Raw genomic sequence first — 14,734 nt, 5'->3', positions numbered from 1 at the left:
CAGGGAAGGGGTTAACACTAGGGGGCGATCAAGGGGTTAAATGTGTTCCCTTGCGACTGCTTCTTACTGTGGGGGGAAGGAACTGAATGGGGGAGGAGACATATCCCTGTTAGTAATTACTACACTCTCTCGGGTGGCCGGCAGCCATCATGGCCACGTGCATCGGGTCCACCGCTGTGCAGCGGGCACATGTCTGCTATGGCTCTTAAAGGGGAAGACGTACTGATACGGCGATTTGCAGGAATGTGCCACTTTGCAGATGTATATCGGCATGAGCCGGTCGGCAAGTGGTTAAGCTGCTGCTTGGTGACTGGAGGTCACTAACCCATGCCACCCATTTCCCTGCCCTCTGTGACATCATCCACCGCCTATCTCAGACTGAAAACAAGCCAGGAGAGCGGCATATACAAGATGAGAAAAATCCCAATGGTGACATTGTAGAGCTTACTGATACCACACTTGTAGAAAATTTCTGCTATCTAAGCAACATTGCCCACAACTCGGCACAAGGGACAACCAGTTTCAGGAGGCTTTACCTTCCAACATTTAGGTACTTCCAACTCCATGAGAGGCTGAACATGGAGGGGCGGTGCGGTAGGGGAAATATCCTTGCAGCAAATAAATTACTTACCACTGGGATCCACAGGTGGCCTGAGCATGACCAAAAAAAAGAACATGACAGTGGGGGAGGGGCTGTCTTCTATTTAGCTATGAAGAGGTGGTCCCATGGGGTGCCAGATTAGGTGTTGACCCACTGTGTGCTGATGTGAGTTATGGCCAGGAAAAAATGTTGTTCCTGTTAACTAAATAAGTGGTGAGTTATATTCCCATTTTCCTTGCCTATATATTTTTTTTTTTAATTGACAATTTTTATTGATTTTCCAAGAAAAAAGGAATTGACAACATAAGATACAGGGAAATACAGTTTGTAGTATTAAAGGTACTTCTTCTGGTATACAACCAACAGACAGGCGATTAATGAGATAGATCGGTGCATAACTAGTTTGACTAACAACCATTGAATAAAGGCAAAATTATAGCATTACACAGATAGTACAGCATTTTTAACCCTGTATAAAGAAACAAAAAAAATATGGAAGAGGGGGGAAAGTAAAACAGAAAGATGAAGAAGAGTAGGAGAGTAGTGGAGAGTAGAGAAGAAGAAAGGACAACCATCCGCCCAGTCAGAGGTGATCGAGGGTTACGAATCATTAGGTTATGGGGTTCTCCAAGAGGACCCAAAGTTCCTATATTCGATTATGCTTCTCAAGAGCGTCATTTAAAGAGGCTGTGAGGTACTCCATTCTTTTGACATCTCTGATCCTGGAGTGCAGCTCGGATTTTGAGGGGGGTTCCTTCTGTTTCCACTTTAGGGCCACCAAACATCGCGCTGCAGTTAGGACATGCAACATGAGTTTTTTGGACACTTTAGAGAGAGAGATCGGTGGGAGACCTAAAAGGAAGGCCCTCGGATCAAAGGGCACTTCAGTATCAAAGATGGACTGGAGCAAGGAGTGCACCATTTGCCAATAGGGGATGATTAGAGGGCAGGTCCAGTAGATATGAAACAGTGTCCCCCTATCCTTACAGCATCGCCAGCATCGGGAATCAGCTGATGGGTATATAGAGTGGAGCAGGTCCGGGGTTTGATACCAATGAAATAGAATCTTATATTGATTCTCTTTATAGATCGTACAAATGGAGCCCTTAGAGGCCTGGGACCATATGAGCTGCCATGTGTTTAGAGATATGTCTACACCCAGGGCCCGCTCCCACTTACCCATATAGGCATGTCGCGGTCCGGCTGGCGACAAATCCATGGTCAGAAGCTGATAGGTGCGTGAGATCATACCCTTAGGGGACGAGCCCTCTAAGCATAGTTTTTTAAATTCAGTTAAAGGGGAGAATTCAAGATTTGTTACCAGAGATTGTGCATAATGTTGTATTTGCAAGTAGCTAAAGAAAGCCTGTCTGGGGATATCAAAGGTGTTTTGCAGATCTTGAAAAGATCTTAGCGATCTGGTTTTAGGGTCTATCAGCTGGCCATATCGAAATAAGGCCCTATCCATCCAGAAGTGTGACATCTGCAAGGTCAAGCTGTCTGGGATGTTGGGTGTGAATAGGAAGGAAGTGACTGGAGAAGAGTTGGTGGTATGCAGATGTCGATTTGGCTCATTGCCACAGCAAACGCAGGAGGGTCATTAGTCCTAGTAATTGTAAACTGTCAATGGCTATATCAGAGCTCCATAGCATGGAGTTCAGGTGGACAGGGGCTAGCCACAATTTCTCAATTTGCGTCCATCGATTGAAGGCATGGAGAGTGCACCAGAGGGCTACAGGGTGTAACTGGGCAGCCAAGTAATATTTGGCTATGTTAGGGAATGCCAGGCCGCGTTGGTTGCAGGGAGCGTATAGGACAGATCTAGCGATCCGGTGCTTCTTATGGTTCCAGAAGAAATTTATCAGGTAGCCCTTGAGCCTCTTAAGGTGTGAGGATAGGATGGGGATGGGAAGCGTCTCAAAGAGATATAAGAGTTGAGGTAGAATTGTCATCTTTTAAGGTCGCAAGGCAGCCAAAGAGAGATAACTTTAGGGGCTTCCACTTGGCCAAGGAGGCTCTGATGGAGGTGTATGGTTGGGGAACGTTCGCTTTATAAAGAGTGTTGTATGTGGGAGTAAGATGGATCCCAAGGTATTTTAAGGAGGAGGTCTTCCAGGAATAGTTAAATGTTTGTGAGAGGGCCGTTAGTGTCTGGTGGGGTATATTAAGGGGGAGGGCTTCCATTTTTTAGTTAATTTTATACCCTGAGAGGGCACTATATCGGTCTAGCTCTACATGTAGGTTCAGGAGAGAGACATGGGGTTGTGTGAGGGGGAGGAGGACATCGTCTGCATATAGGGAAATCTTAAAGTCTCTGATACGAACTGGAATACCGTGAATGTTTGGGTTCTTTCTAATATGGGCTGCTAGGGGTTCAATACATAGGGCGTAAAGAAGAGGAGAGAGTGGACAGCCCTGTCGAGTCCCGTTGGATATCGGGAAGGTGGAGGAAGAGGCAAATTGAGTACGGACCAGAGCCGAGGGGGATGAATATAAGTGGGAGATGGCTCGGAGGAAAGAGCCCTCGATACCAGTCCGGACAGAGTTGCAAACAGGAAGGGCCAGCTTAGCCTATCAAGGGCTTTTTCAGCATCAAGGCCGAGCAGTATTATCTCTAATTTGGTCCTGTTGGCAACCTCCACAAGGTCAATGACCCTCCGAGTGTTGTCCCCAGCTTGGCGGAGGGGAATAAATCCCACTTGGTCCTTATGGATCAGTGATGGCATGAAGTTGTTTAATCTATCAGCTAATAATTTAGTAAAAATTTTCAGGTCAGTATTGAGGAGTACTATAGGTCTATAATTGGATGGTAAAGTGTGGTCTTTTCTCAGTTTGGGAATCAATGTGAGGAAGGAATTTTGCATATCCCTCGGGACAGGTGTGTCAGAGAGAAAGGAATTAAACAGGGTTGTCATTTGGGGAAGTAAATGCGGTAAAAAGGTTTTGTAGTAGAGGTATGGTAGTCTGTCGGGTCCCAGGGCTTTGTTATTCGGCAAGGATTTTATCATAGCAGTGACTTCCTCCTCTGTAATGGAGGAATTGAGGGTCATTAGTGCAGAAGGGGAGAGCTTAGGTAAATCGCAGTTTGCTAGGTAGGAGTGGATCGCTTGAGACAGGTGGAGGGGCTTTGTGTGGGACAGTCGGGTCGTTATACAAAGTCGAATAGTAGTCATGGAAGAGATGGGCAATTTTGGTGGGATGGGATTGAAGGTCACCTCTCTCATCTTTAAGGTGGGATGTTGAAGCAATCGCTGCTCGCTCACGAAGTTGTCTTGCTAAAAGCGTATGTGGTTTATTGGCCTTGTCGTAGTAGGTCTGCCGTAACCTAAGTAGTGCCTTTTTTATTTTACCCAGGTCTACATCCTTTAGTCCAGCCGTAACGCTAATAATTTTCCTGAGGGTGATTAGGGATGGGGAGGAGAGTAATCGTGCTTCCAAGTGCTTGAGCTTATCTAATAGAGCTGGGCGAGTTGCATTATTTTTTAGAGCATTTCTTTTTAGAGCAGTGGAGAGTGAGATGCACTGGCCTCTGAAGACTGCCTTATGACCCTCCCACAGGGAAGAGGTAGAGACCTCAGTAGAGCTGTTTTCTGCGAAGTACAGCTTCAGGGTTTGTTCCAGTTCCACTCTGGAGGGGTCATGTTTGAGCAGAAAATCATTTAAGCACCAGTGACATGTGTGAAAGGTTCCCGGGGAAAGTGCAAGAGAAAGTTAGATCGGGGCATGGTCCGACCATGGGATAGCCTGAATGTCTGAGCCTGTGCAGGCTCTCAAAGTCAGAGCATTGACAAAAAAGTAATCTAAACATGAGTGAGACTTGTGAGGGTGGGAGTAGAAGGTGAACTGTTTAGCCGATGGGTAGGTAGTGCGCAGGAATCAAACAGGGCATATTTCCTGGTTAGTTGACGAAAGAGGTTGGATTTTCTATCGAGAGCCTTGGGAGTTTTCCCACGCCCCAGGGAGTGTTTGTCAAGGCATGGGGAGTAGGTCAGGTTAAAGTCCCCTCCGATGACCAAATATTGGTGGGGTGCTGCAAATAATCGTTTATACACTTTGGATAAAAAGGAGTTTTGGTTGGTGTTCGGGGCATAGATGTTGCATAAAGTGAGATTGGCACCTTTCCATGAGCCTCTAAGGATAAGATAGTGTCCCAATGGATCGGAGGATTGTAACTGGAAGGGAGAACCTTGTTGGAAAAGATTTGCTACCCCCTGCTCGTTTACGCAGATTTTAGGCCAGGTATATTTGGGGGAAGTGTTTGAATGCAAATGCCATGGTGCCAGGTTTAGTGAGATGTGTCTCCTGGGTAAAAATTTATGTCAGCTTTAGACTGCCTAAATTCTCGTAGTGCAAGGCTCCGCTTAATGTTGGAGTTGAGGCCCTTCACATTTAGTGATAGTATGTCAATCATTAAAAATTAATTGGAATGATGGACTTTATAGGCATAACACAAGTAATTTAAAGAAGAGGTTGAATATTTATTACAAGAATTGTTAAAAAAGAAAACAAAACACATACATAGACTTACATATTGTCACAGAGAAATACCTGGGAGCAAATTGAATACACTATCTACATAATAAGTATATCTTAAAACAAAGTATTCTATCATTTGACTTGTTTCAGTGTGTTAATCATGGTGGATGGGTTGGGAGGGGAGACAGTAACTTACCTAGCCGGCTTGGTGGAGTCATGATGTTTAGGAGATTGATTGGTCGAGTCCCCGGGAGGAGTTTCACAGCGGAGGTTCACAATTTTATGGGTGAAATCCAGGCTCCAGAGGCAGGTGGCGTCAATTAAATTGAAGAAAGGAAAAGAAAGAGGAGGAGAGGTTCCAGTAGAAGAGAAAAGGAGAGAGAAGCATAAAAAAATAATACAAAATTAGGTATTAACCATTCACAATATGACCCACCTAAAAAACGGTGGTGGATTGGGGATCTCCAAAGGACCCCTCCTTACAGAGGGGGTAGAGGGGCTGCCACCAAAGAGGATGGAGTAGGGAGCCATTCGAAGATCCTCTGGGGGAGGATAGGATAGACCCAGGATGGGTGCGACCCTCTCCCAGGCCTGCCTGCGTTTGTAATTGAGTATGAAGCACAATAAAGTAGAACAAAGAACCTGTTTTTATCAACTGATAACCGGTACATCAAAAACTGTAACTATAACCCCAGAGAAGAGGAAAAGAAAAACTGGTGTAACCATTTGTTCAGGAGAAAAGAATAGTCTAGAGGCATCGTATTATGAGAGAAGCATATCACCCGTCCAGGAGCCCCATAAAGGAGCACCTGAGGGGTGGGGAGGTCCTCCCAGGCTTAGTGTATCACCCTTTAGTGTGAAGGGAAGGAGGGAGGGGGGAAGGGGAGGGAAGGGGAGGAGGGGGTGAAGTAGGGAGGGAAGATGAATGGGGGGATACCTTTGTAGTTTGAAAAAGTTCTATCGAGTGGGTGTAATCATAACAATATACAAGTTGAGACCAAAAACTTATAGTCTTGTTAGGTACATCCAATCAATTAGGTAAGAAGACTAACAGGGCCTGTCCAGAAGCCCTTCATAGGTAATTGGGTAGGAAGAACCAGATAACTGAACCGTAATGTAGCAAAGGGTCTCAAGATAGCAGAGATTTATCTCTGGGAAGATGACGAGGGAGGGCCAGCGGGATGCGGCCTTGGGCGTTTTCTTCTGTTTACTTGGTTCCAGGGATCTGGGCCAGATGGAGGGACCGGAAGAGGGTCCCAGCCAAGGGTGGGTGGAACTGGGATATCCAGCTCTCTGCAGAAAGAGTGGAGGTCTTCAGGATACTGTTGGGTTGGTGGACCTCCCATCTTTCTTTGCTGTGAGACTGAAGGGGAAACCCCAGTGGTAGCGGAAGTCATGCTCTCTCAGGGAGGTGAGAAGTGGTTGCAGTGAGCGTCATTGCTGGAGGGTGATCCACGACAGGTCTGGGAAGAGCTATATGGAAGCGCCATCAAAGCCAATGGTATGCATATTGCGCGCTTTTCTCATTATGTCTTCTTTAAGGGCGTAGTTGTGGACCCTGCAAATAACATCTCGTGGTCTGGGCCCCGGTCCCTGTGGGCGGAGGGCACAGGGAGCTTGATCCAATTTGATTCTGGTTTTCTGGGCGACCCAGTATATTATTGTGGGGAAGATGGTAGTTGCGCTGTGATGAAGGGGGGAAGCTACAAAGATGACTAAAGTGGCCCGTTTCTTTTTTAGTTCACTTTGCCACTTTAGTCATCTTTGTAGCTCCCCCCCTTCATCACAGCGCAACTACCATCTTCCCCCACTTTTGTCTTATTTGTCCTGCTTTGGATAAGTACTTAGGTGTTGCAGCAGTGTCCTTTTAGCGTAGGTCCCCCCCCCGACAGCTCAGGAGTTTCCACTTTCCCAGTATATTATTGAAAATAGCTTGCAGAGTTACATGGAAATCCTCATCCTGGGTAGCCTCTGGGAGGCCGCGGACCCTGATATTGTTATGCCTGCCTCTGTTGTCGAGGTCTTTGAGGTGGCATTGAAAGTCTCTGAGAGCAGAAGCTTGGGAGGTCAGGTGGTCATGTATTTGCAAGATTTCGAGCTTTGTGTCGCATGCGTCCTCCTCCAGAGATGTAACTTTGGTAGATAGTTGGTGGAGGTTGATGCGTAGCATGTTAATCTCAGATCTGCATGTTTCGTGCACCTCTTGGATGAGCATGCAGAAATCCTGCTTTGTGGGCATACAGCGTACATAATCTCGCCAGGACGTGCATGCCTCGGGTTTAGGATCAGAGTCCATTGCAGTATGGGCATAAAAGTCCTGCATTGTGGTCGAGTAGGCAATTGATGGGGGATAGCCTCCCTGGGGTGTTTGTAGGGGAGCAGTGGCTTTAAGCTTCATTGCTTTGTTTGTTCCATGCGGGCGTTCGGTATGTGAATAAGCCCCCTGGGGCTCTGATGACTGTGGAGTTTGGGGAGGTGCTGGGGCCTGGTGTGAGTCTCTGTGCTGTGGAGACAGAGAGAGGACTCTGTCCCTAGAAGCCTGGGATAATTGTGGAAGGGAGCGGGGGGCCAAATCAAGGGCAGAAGAGTCCCAGGAAGGAGATGCCTGGTCAGTGAATGCTGAAAGTGGGGGCTCCACAAGGCAGGGGGGAATGGCTGCAACAGGCTTCCCAGCATGTGTCCCCCAGAGGGAGTGGGGGGACCGATCAGGATGGTGGCTGGGGGGCAAACTGTCAGGAGGTCCCCCTCAGAGGCATACCTGTCGGTCCTGTGTCCCAGGGAGGCCTGCGGTGGAGGAGAGGAGAGGGCTGCTGAGGATGGGATGGGGCTGGAGCCAGCGCCATCTTGGCCTTGTGTAGTCCCGCAGGAGCTCCGGGCCCAAAGTACTCCGTAATGAGCAGTGGGGGAGCCGAGGAAGACCTTGTAGCGTGTCCCCTGAGGTCCACCTCCTTATTCTTACAGAGTTTGCCCATGTTACCGGTGCTGTTGTGCAATTTTTGGTGATATGCAGGCAGGCCTGGTCAGGAGCTTCAGGAAGACACGTCCGATCCAGAAGCCATCCAAGCCACGCCCCTTGCCTATATATTTTACCCCACGTCCTAAATATATTTTTAGTTAATTTATGTGTATCTATATCCAACTTTCTATATCCATGTGGAATCCAAATATTTTTCAATTATGTTTTAAATCCCCACCCACCTTTTATCACTTTTAGTCCTCATACACAGGAAAAAACAAGCTGCAAAGCCAGTTCTGATGCCAGAAAAAAGCAGCTGTTAAAAACATGCTTTTAGAAGCATTTTGCATTGGCGTTAATGCGTGTTTAGCAGCCTTTCTCTTCTATTTTCCAGTCTCAAATCCAATTACTACAGTTTAAAAATGCTTGACGCGGTATACAGCGTTAACACGCATTTAGCCGCATCAAGCATTTTTACAGCTTAACGATGCTGCTCCAGAATGTGCTGGCTCTGTTTTTGTTTTTTACAGCTTGAAAAGGCCTATGCCACTTACAGGTCCTAAAAGCCTGTGTGTGCTTGAAGCCATAGAATAACATGGAGAGGCATTTTTAAGCTGTAAAAAAAAGTCTGATGCCGCTAAAAGCGACTAAAAACACTCTGTGTGCATAAGGACTTAGTCTTTGTCCATTCTACCATTCGTTCTAATATTACTGCATCATAGTATCTTTTAATGTCTGGTGCAGCTAAACCCCCATGTATTTTCCCTCTACTTAATACTGAGTACTAGGGATGAGCCGAACACCCCCCGGTTCGGTTCGCACCAGAACCTGCGAACGGACCGAAAATTTGCATAAACATTAGAACCCCATTGACGTCTATGGGACTTGAACGTTCGAAATCAAAAGTGCTCATTTTAAAGGCTAATTTGCATGGTATTGTCCTAAAAAGGGTTTGGGGACCCAGGTCCTACCCCAGGGGACATGTATCAGTGTAAAAAAAACTTTTAAAAATGGCCATTTTTTCGGGAGCAGTGATTTTAATGATGCTTAAAGTAAAAAAAAAAGTGAAATATTCCTTTAAATATCTTACCTGGGGGGTGTCTATAGTATGCCTGTAAAGTGGCGCGTGTTTCCTGTGTTTAGAACAGTCCCTGCACCAAATGTCATTTTTAAAGGAAAAAATCTAATTTCGTATTCAAAGTTTTTTATTGAAAAGCAGACATGAATTACAACAGGCAATATTTATATGACATGCAGTAGTAAGAATTATACAGGTTTCTGTTCTGCGACATGTGTATTACAGTAGGTAACAAATACATATCAGAAATAAAATGTCCAGAGGATATTCCTCGCAGAGATATCTTTGGCCGTAACATATCTGTTTCTATTAATAACTAGAGGGGTATTGGAAAAATAACAAAAAAAAAATTTAAAGTTTTATTTGTTTGCTCGAGATGAGCATCTGCGAGTATATGCATAGTCAAAATCTGGCAGTTGTTTCGTAAGTTGTAGAAAACATTACCAGTGATGTATCCGGAGGAGAAATATAAGGTAGATAATGTAGAGTGAGAATAGTGACAGGGATAGGATAGTTAGAGAGAGATTAGGAATAAGGAGTGGAAGAGGGAGGGGTGGCCGGGGGGGCCGCACAAACCAAAGAAGCATCATTAAGTCTGTCTAATGTTGTTGTGACCTATCTATGGTTCAAGGAGTTGTTTGTCGAAGTCCGGGGGTAAGAAGTGTTCGGCCCAGGAGCTCCAGATTTTAAGATGTTGGGGGATTTTATCGAGGATTGTTGCTTCTATTTTACTGTGGATCATGGCTTGTGTGACGCTATTGGTGACTTCGGCTAGGGCGAGTTTTGGGGTTTTCCAGGCCCTGGCAATCGTTTGTTTGGCTGCCGTCGTGAGCTGAAGGAGAAGACGGGTCTGGGATCTGGTGAGATCCGAGGGGATAAGATTCAGCAATGCAAGAGCCGGATCAGGGTCAATTGGATGTTGAAATAAGGTGGAAGCCATACGGAATATTGCAGCCCAAAATTCCTGTACTATTGGGCATGTCCACCATATGTGTACATGGGTACCCCTTTCGTTACAGCCACGGAAACAAGTATCAGGATAGCTTGGAAGAAATCTGGAGATCCTGGCCGGGACCAAGTACCATCTCATGAGTACTTTGTAGTTCGCTTCTTGAGCTATTATGTTGTGGGATGATATTTTCGTATTGGACCAGATATCAGACCAGTCCTCTGGATTAAGATCTAATGAGAGGTCTGTGGACCACTTTACAGCATAAGAGGGAAGGTTGGTTGGGGGAGAGGTCAGGTAAGTATATAGGAGGGAAATCAGTCCCGGAGCATGAGGGTCAGAGTTGCAGATTCCTTCAAAAACAGACAGATCATCTAGTGAGGTATGTGTGCCTATAGTTGTACGAATAAAGTGGGTTATCTGTAAATATCTAAATATTTCTGTAGGGGGAATGTCAGCATTGTTTTGTAGCGAGGTAAATGTCTTAATGGTAGATCCAGTGGTAAGATCGTACACACGATATAGTCCCGCCCTAAGCCAGATTTGAAACGATCTTGGATTGGTTTGGGCCGGATAAAATTTTGGGTGGTCTAGGAACGAGAGTAACGGGGAGTGAGCGGATTGTAATTTAAATGGACCTCGGAGTTTGTCCCACAATTTAAGAGAGTGTCCTGTAATGGGGTTACTGACTGGGCCTCGCGTTGAAGGGGGCAGCCATAATATGTTAAACACTTTAAGGGGGTGAAGGTCAATGGCTTCCAAACTAACCCAGAGTGGAGTTTCACTTTTTGCATGATATAGAGTTATCTGGGCTAGCTGAGCTGCATGATAGTATCTCAAAAAGTTAGGTAGACCCAACCCTCCCTTGAGTTTACTACGAAGTAGTATAGCTTTAGCTACTCTAGGTCTAGTAGAGCCCCAGATATATTTGGACACTTTTGTCTGAATGATGCGGTGGTAGTATGAGGGAATAGGAATCGGGAGGACTCTATATAAATAAAGTAGTTTTGGTAGCATAGACATTTTTACAGCCGCAATCCGGCCTAACCATGAGATACATAGTGGGCGCCAAGATTCTAGTAAACTGGTTATGTGTTTTAACATAGGGAGGTAGTTGGCTCGGAATAGGTGGTTTGGGTCGCTAGCTAGCTTGATACCAAGGTAGGCAATTGTGGTCATTGACCAGGTGAAAGGGAAGAGTTCTCGTAAATGTTCTAATTCTGAATGTGGTAGGGACACGTTGAGGGCCTTAGATTTAGATTGATTGACTTCCAATCCAGATATTAGCGCAAATTTATCTAGAAGGTGAATTAGATTCGGAAGTGTGGTTCGTGGGGATGTGACAAATAATAGTGCATCGTCGGCAAATAGGCATAATTTATGTGATGTAGAGGCTACCTCTAAGCCTTTAATATTTGGGTTTGCTCTAAGGAGAGCTGCTAGTGGTTCGATCGCTAATGCGAACACTAGAGGGGAGAGGGGGCACCCTTGTCTTGTGCCTCGTTGTATTTGAAAGTAGTCCGAACGGTATCCTGAATATTTAACATATGCTCGTGGTTGGTTGTAAAGGGAGTCTACCCATTGTAAAAAGTTAGGGCCAAATCCCCATCTTTGTAGTATATAGTGGAGGTAAGGCCAAGAAACAGTGTCGAATGCCTTACGAATGTCAAGAGAGAGGAGATGCATAGGGATTTGGCGTGTTCGAGCTAGGTGTTGGAGCAGGATGACACGACGGATATTATCACTGGCCTGACGTTTTGGAATGAAGCCTACTTGGTCTTTGTGTATAAGGCCACCTATAATTGGGTTGAGGCGTAATGCCATAATTTTGGCTAGAATCTTTATGTCTAGATTAAGTAGGGATATAGGCCTGTAATTTGACCACAGAGAATTGTCTGAGTTAGGCTTAGGTATCATAGAGATAATGGCTGTCAACGTGTCCCGACCAAAGGAGTGTTGTTTAAGGAGAGCGTTAAAAGTGTTAGTGAGAAGGGGGGCTAGAATGGGAGCAAATTTTTTAAAATATGAAGCAGAAAGACCGTCGGGGCCCGGTCTTTTGTGTGGTTTAAGAGACTTTATAGCAATAAGAACTTCTTCGGACGTGATGGGACATTCCATAGACTCTTTATTGGCCTCCGACAACCTCGGGAGTGTAATGTTTTGAAACAATACCTCAGCTTGTGTCGCCGAGAAGGTACGTGTTGGGGTATATAGTTCAGCTAGCTTTCTGCGGAATTCAGAAAGCACCTTCACTGGATTGCTCGTGAAGTTATCTTTGGCCAATTTGAGCCTGATGGGATTGTGTATTCTTTCCGGTTGACGTAGTCTCAATGCGAGAAAAGTATCTGGCTTGTTGGCTTTATTATAAATTGTGTGGTTGGATCTGCGAATGGCTTTGTCTGCTGATTCTGCCAAGAGCAGGTCCAACTCTGTTTTCGTCTTTTCTAACAGAGTTCTGTGAGGTTCAGTTGGAGTGGATTGGAATTGGAGGAAGAGGCGGTGAAAATCTGCTTCCAATTGCTGAATTCTAAGTTTTTTATCTCTTTTGAGGTGAGTAGATACAGATATGCAGGTCCCTCTAATTACGGGTTTGTGTGCCTCCCATAATAGGACTGGTGAGATATCAGGAGTGGAATTATGTTTTATGTATTCTTTAAGAGCCAGTTCTATATCGAAACAGTATGATTGGTTAGTTAAGTATGCCTCATTTATACACCATGTACGGTCTCTAGACTGAGGGATCAGGGCAGAGACAGTTGTGATCACTGCACAGTGGTCTGACCAGGTAATTGGAATAATGCTTGAGTGGAGTAGGGTTGGTGAGGATGCAACAGGTATAAAGATATGATCGATCCTTGAAAAGGATTTGTGTGGGTATGAATAAAAAGTAAAGTTTTTCTTGGCTGGGTTACATTCTCTCCATGTGTCTAATAAAGAGGCTTGCTGGAATATTTTGCGAAATAATATAGAAGGGGAATATTGTTCAGGGGTATAAGGAGATTTGTCAAGGTGTGGATGTAGCACTTGATTGGAATCACCGCATATAAAAAGGGAGCCCTTGCAATGTGTTCGTATTACTTGTAGGAGATGTTTGAAGAAGGGATTAGGATTGTTATTGGGGGCATAGTAAGAGACTATAGTGGACATCACGTCTTGTAAATGACCAACTAAAATAATATAGCGACCTTCAGGGTCTTTAATTTCTTTTGTTAGGGTGAATGGAATTGTGCGGTGAAATGCAATGAGGACGCCACGTTGTTTAGTGGCAGCCGAGGCGGAGAACACTTGGGGATATTTAGAACTGAAGTATTTAGGGGTTGCCTGGATTGTAAAGTGTGTTTCCTGTAGGGCTACTACGCTGGCTTTCAGGTGTGCGAAGGTGCGAAAGGCTTTAACCCTTTTATTTGGGGAGTTGAGTCCCTTAACATTAAGGGAGAGTATGTTCAGAGGGGCCATTGATGTGGGTAGGGAAAAATACTAAGGGTAGATGTCTGAGGATCATGCGGCCCACCCGACCTAGTAGAGAATGGGGAAGGAAATGGAAAAAAAAGGTGTGAGGAAAAGAAAAAGGAGAGGAGAGAGGATAGAGCATGTTTTTTGTAAAGAAAGTAAGGAGGTGTAATAACACTTGGTGCGTTGGACATGTTAGCCCAACAGGTAGATGCCCATACTTCCAGACCAGCCAGCTGGCGAGGGAGCATGTGCATCCTATAGGGGGGTGCAGTGACAATTCCCCGCCGCAGGTCGGGAAAAGTTAAGGAACTGTAGTGCTCAAACAATACAAACAGTATACACTAAGACCGTGTTATTGTATTTAGTTGTGAGGTATCGGCAATAACCCCATTTTGGTGAGAAAGGTTTCAGTGCCAAACAAGTGGTACATCTGAATTCAGAATCACCAGAGGGGATGAGGGGATCTAAAAGTAATTGAAATCAACTTAACTATGTCTATATAAGTTGTATAGTTAGCATCTTTGAAACCTTAGGTTAAACAAGCAAGATTAAACCAAACAAAGCAAAAAGAAAATAAAAAAGAAAACAGAATATTCAGAACATTTACACCCTATAGTGGGAATAGGGGGATCATATATGTTGAGTCCCATAACAGTGAGAAATCTTACCAGGACACAAACGTCTGAGTCTCGGTGGTGTAAAATAATAAAAAGAATAGAAAAAATAATAAGAAAAAAATATATAAAAGAAAAGAGAAAAAAAAAGAAAAATTTTTTCACAACTATCTCAGTTCATTGAGACATCAACCGTGAAACCAGGAGTTCTCCTGAAGTGTTGAATAAGAGTAATGGATGTTAGGTTCTTCAGCGAGACGTGTGTGCTTTAGGATCAAAAAGGCTTGCTTGACGAGACGGTGTTCCTTTTCGGATCGAGGAAGGACCAGCTTGGTTCCGTTTAGGAGTGGCGGTGTAAGGGTAGGGTGCAGAGCGGGCTGGAGTACGTGGTAGTGCAGTTTCGGATTGATGAACAGGGGGCGACAGGTGTAGTGATTCAAGAAGACGCTGCAGTGCTTCTGGGGATGTGGAGGAGTGTTGCTGCCCCTGGTACGTGAATTGAAGAGAAAAGGGGAAACGCCAGGTATACTTTATCTGATGCTGTATCAGGATTTGTAATTGCGGCTTCATGGCTCGCCGTTTAGCAATGGTAAGGGGTGCCAGGTCA

The sequence above is a fragment of the Aquarana catesbeiana genome, linkage group LG13, assembly GCF_042186555.1.
Source record: "Aquarana catesbeiana isolate 2022-GZ linkage group LG13, ASM4218655v1, whole genome shotgun sequence".
In the NCBI taxonomy this organism is placed as follows: Eukaryota; Metazoa; Chordata; class Amphibia; order Anura; family Ranidae; genus Aquarana; species Aquarana catesbeiana.
This window is presented reverse-complemented; position numbering follows the sequence as displayed.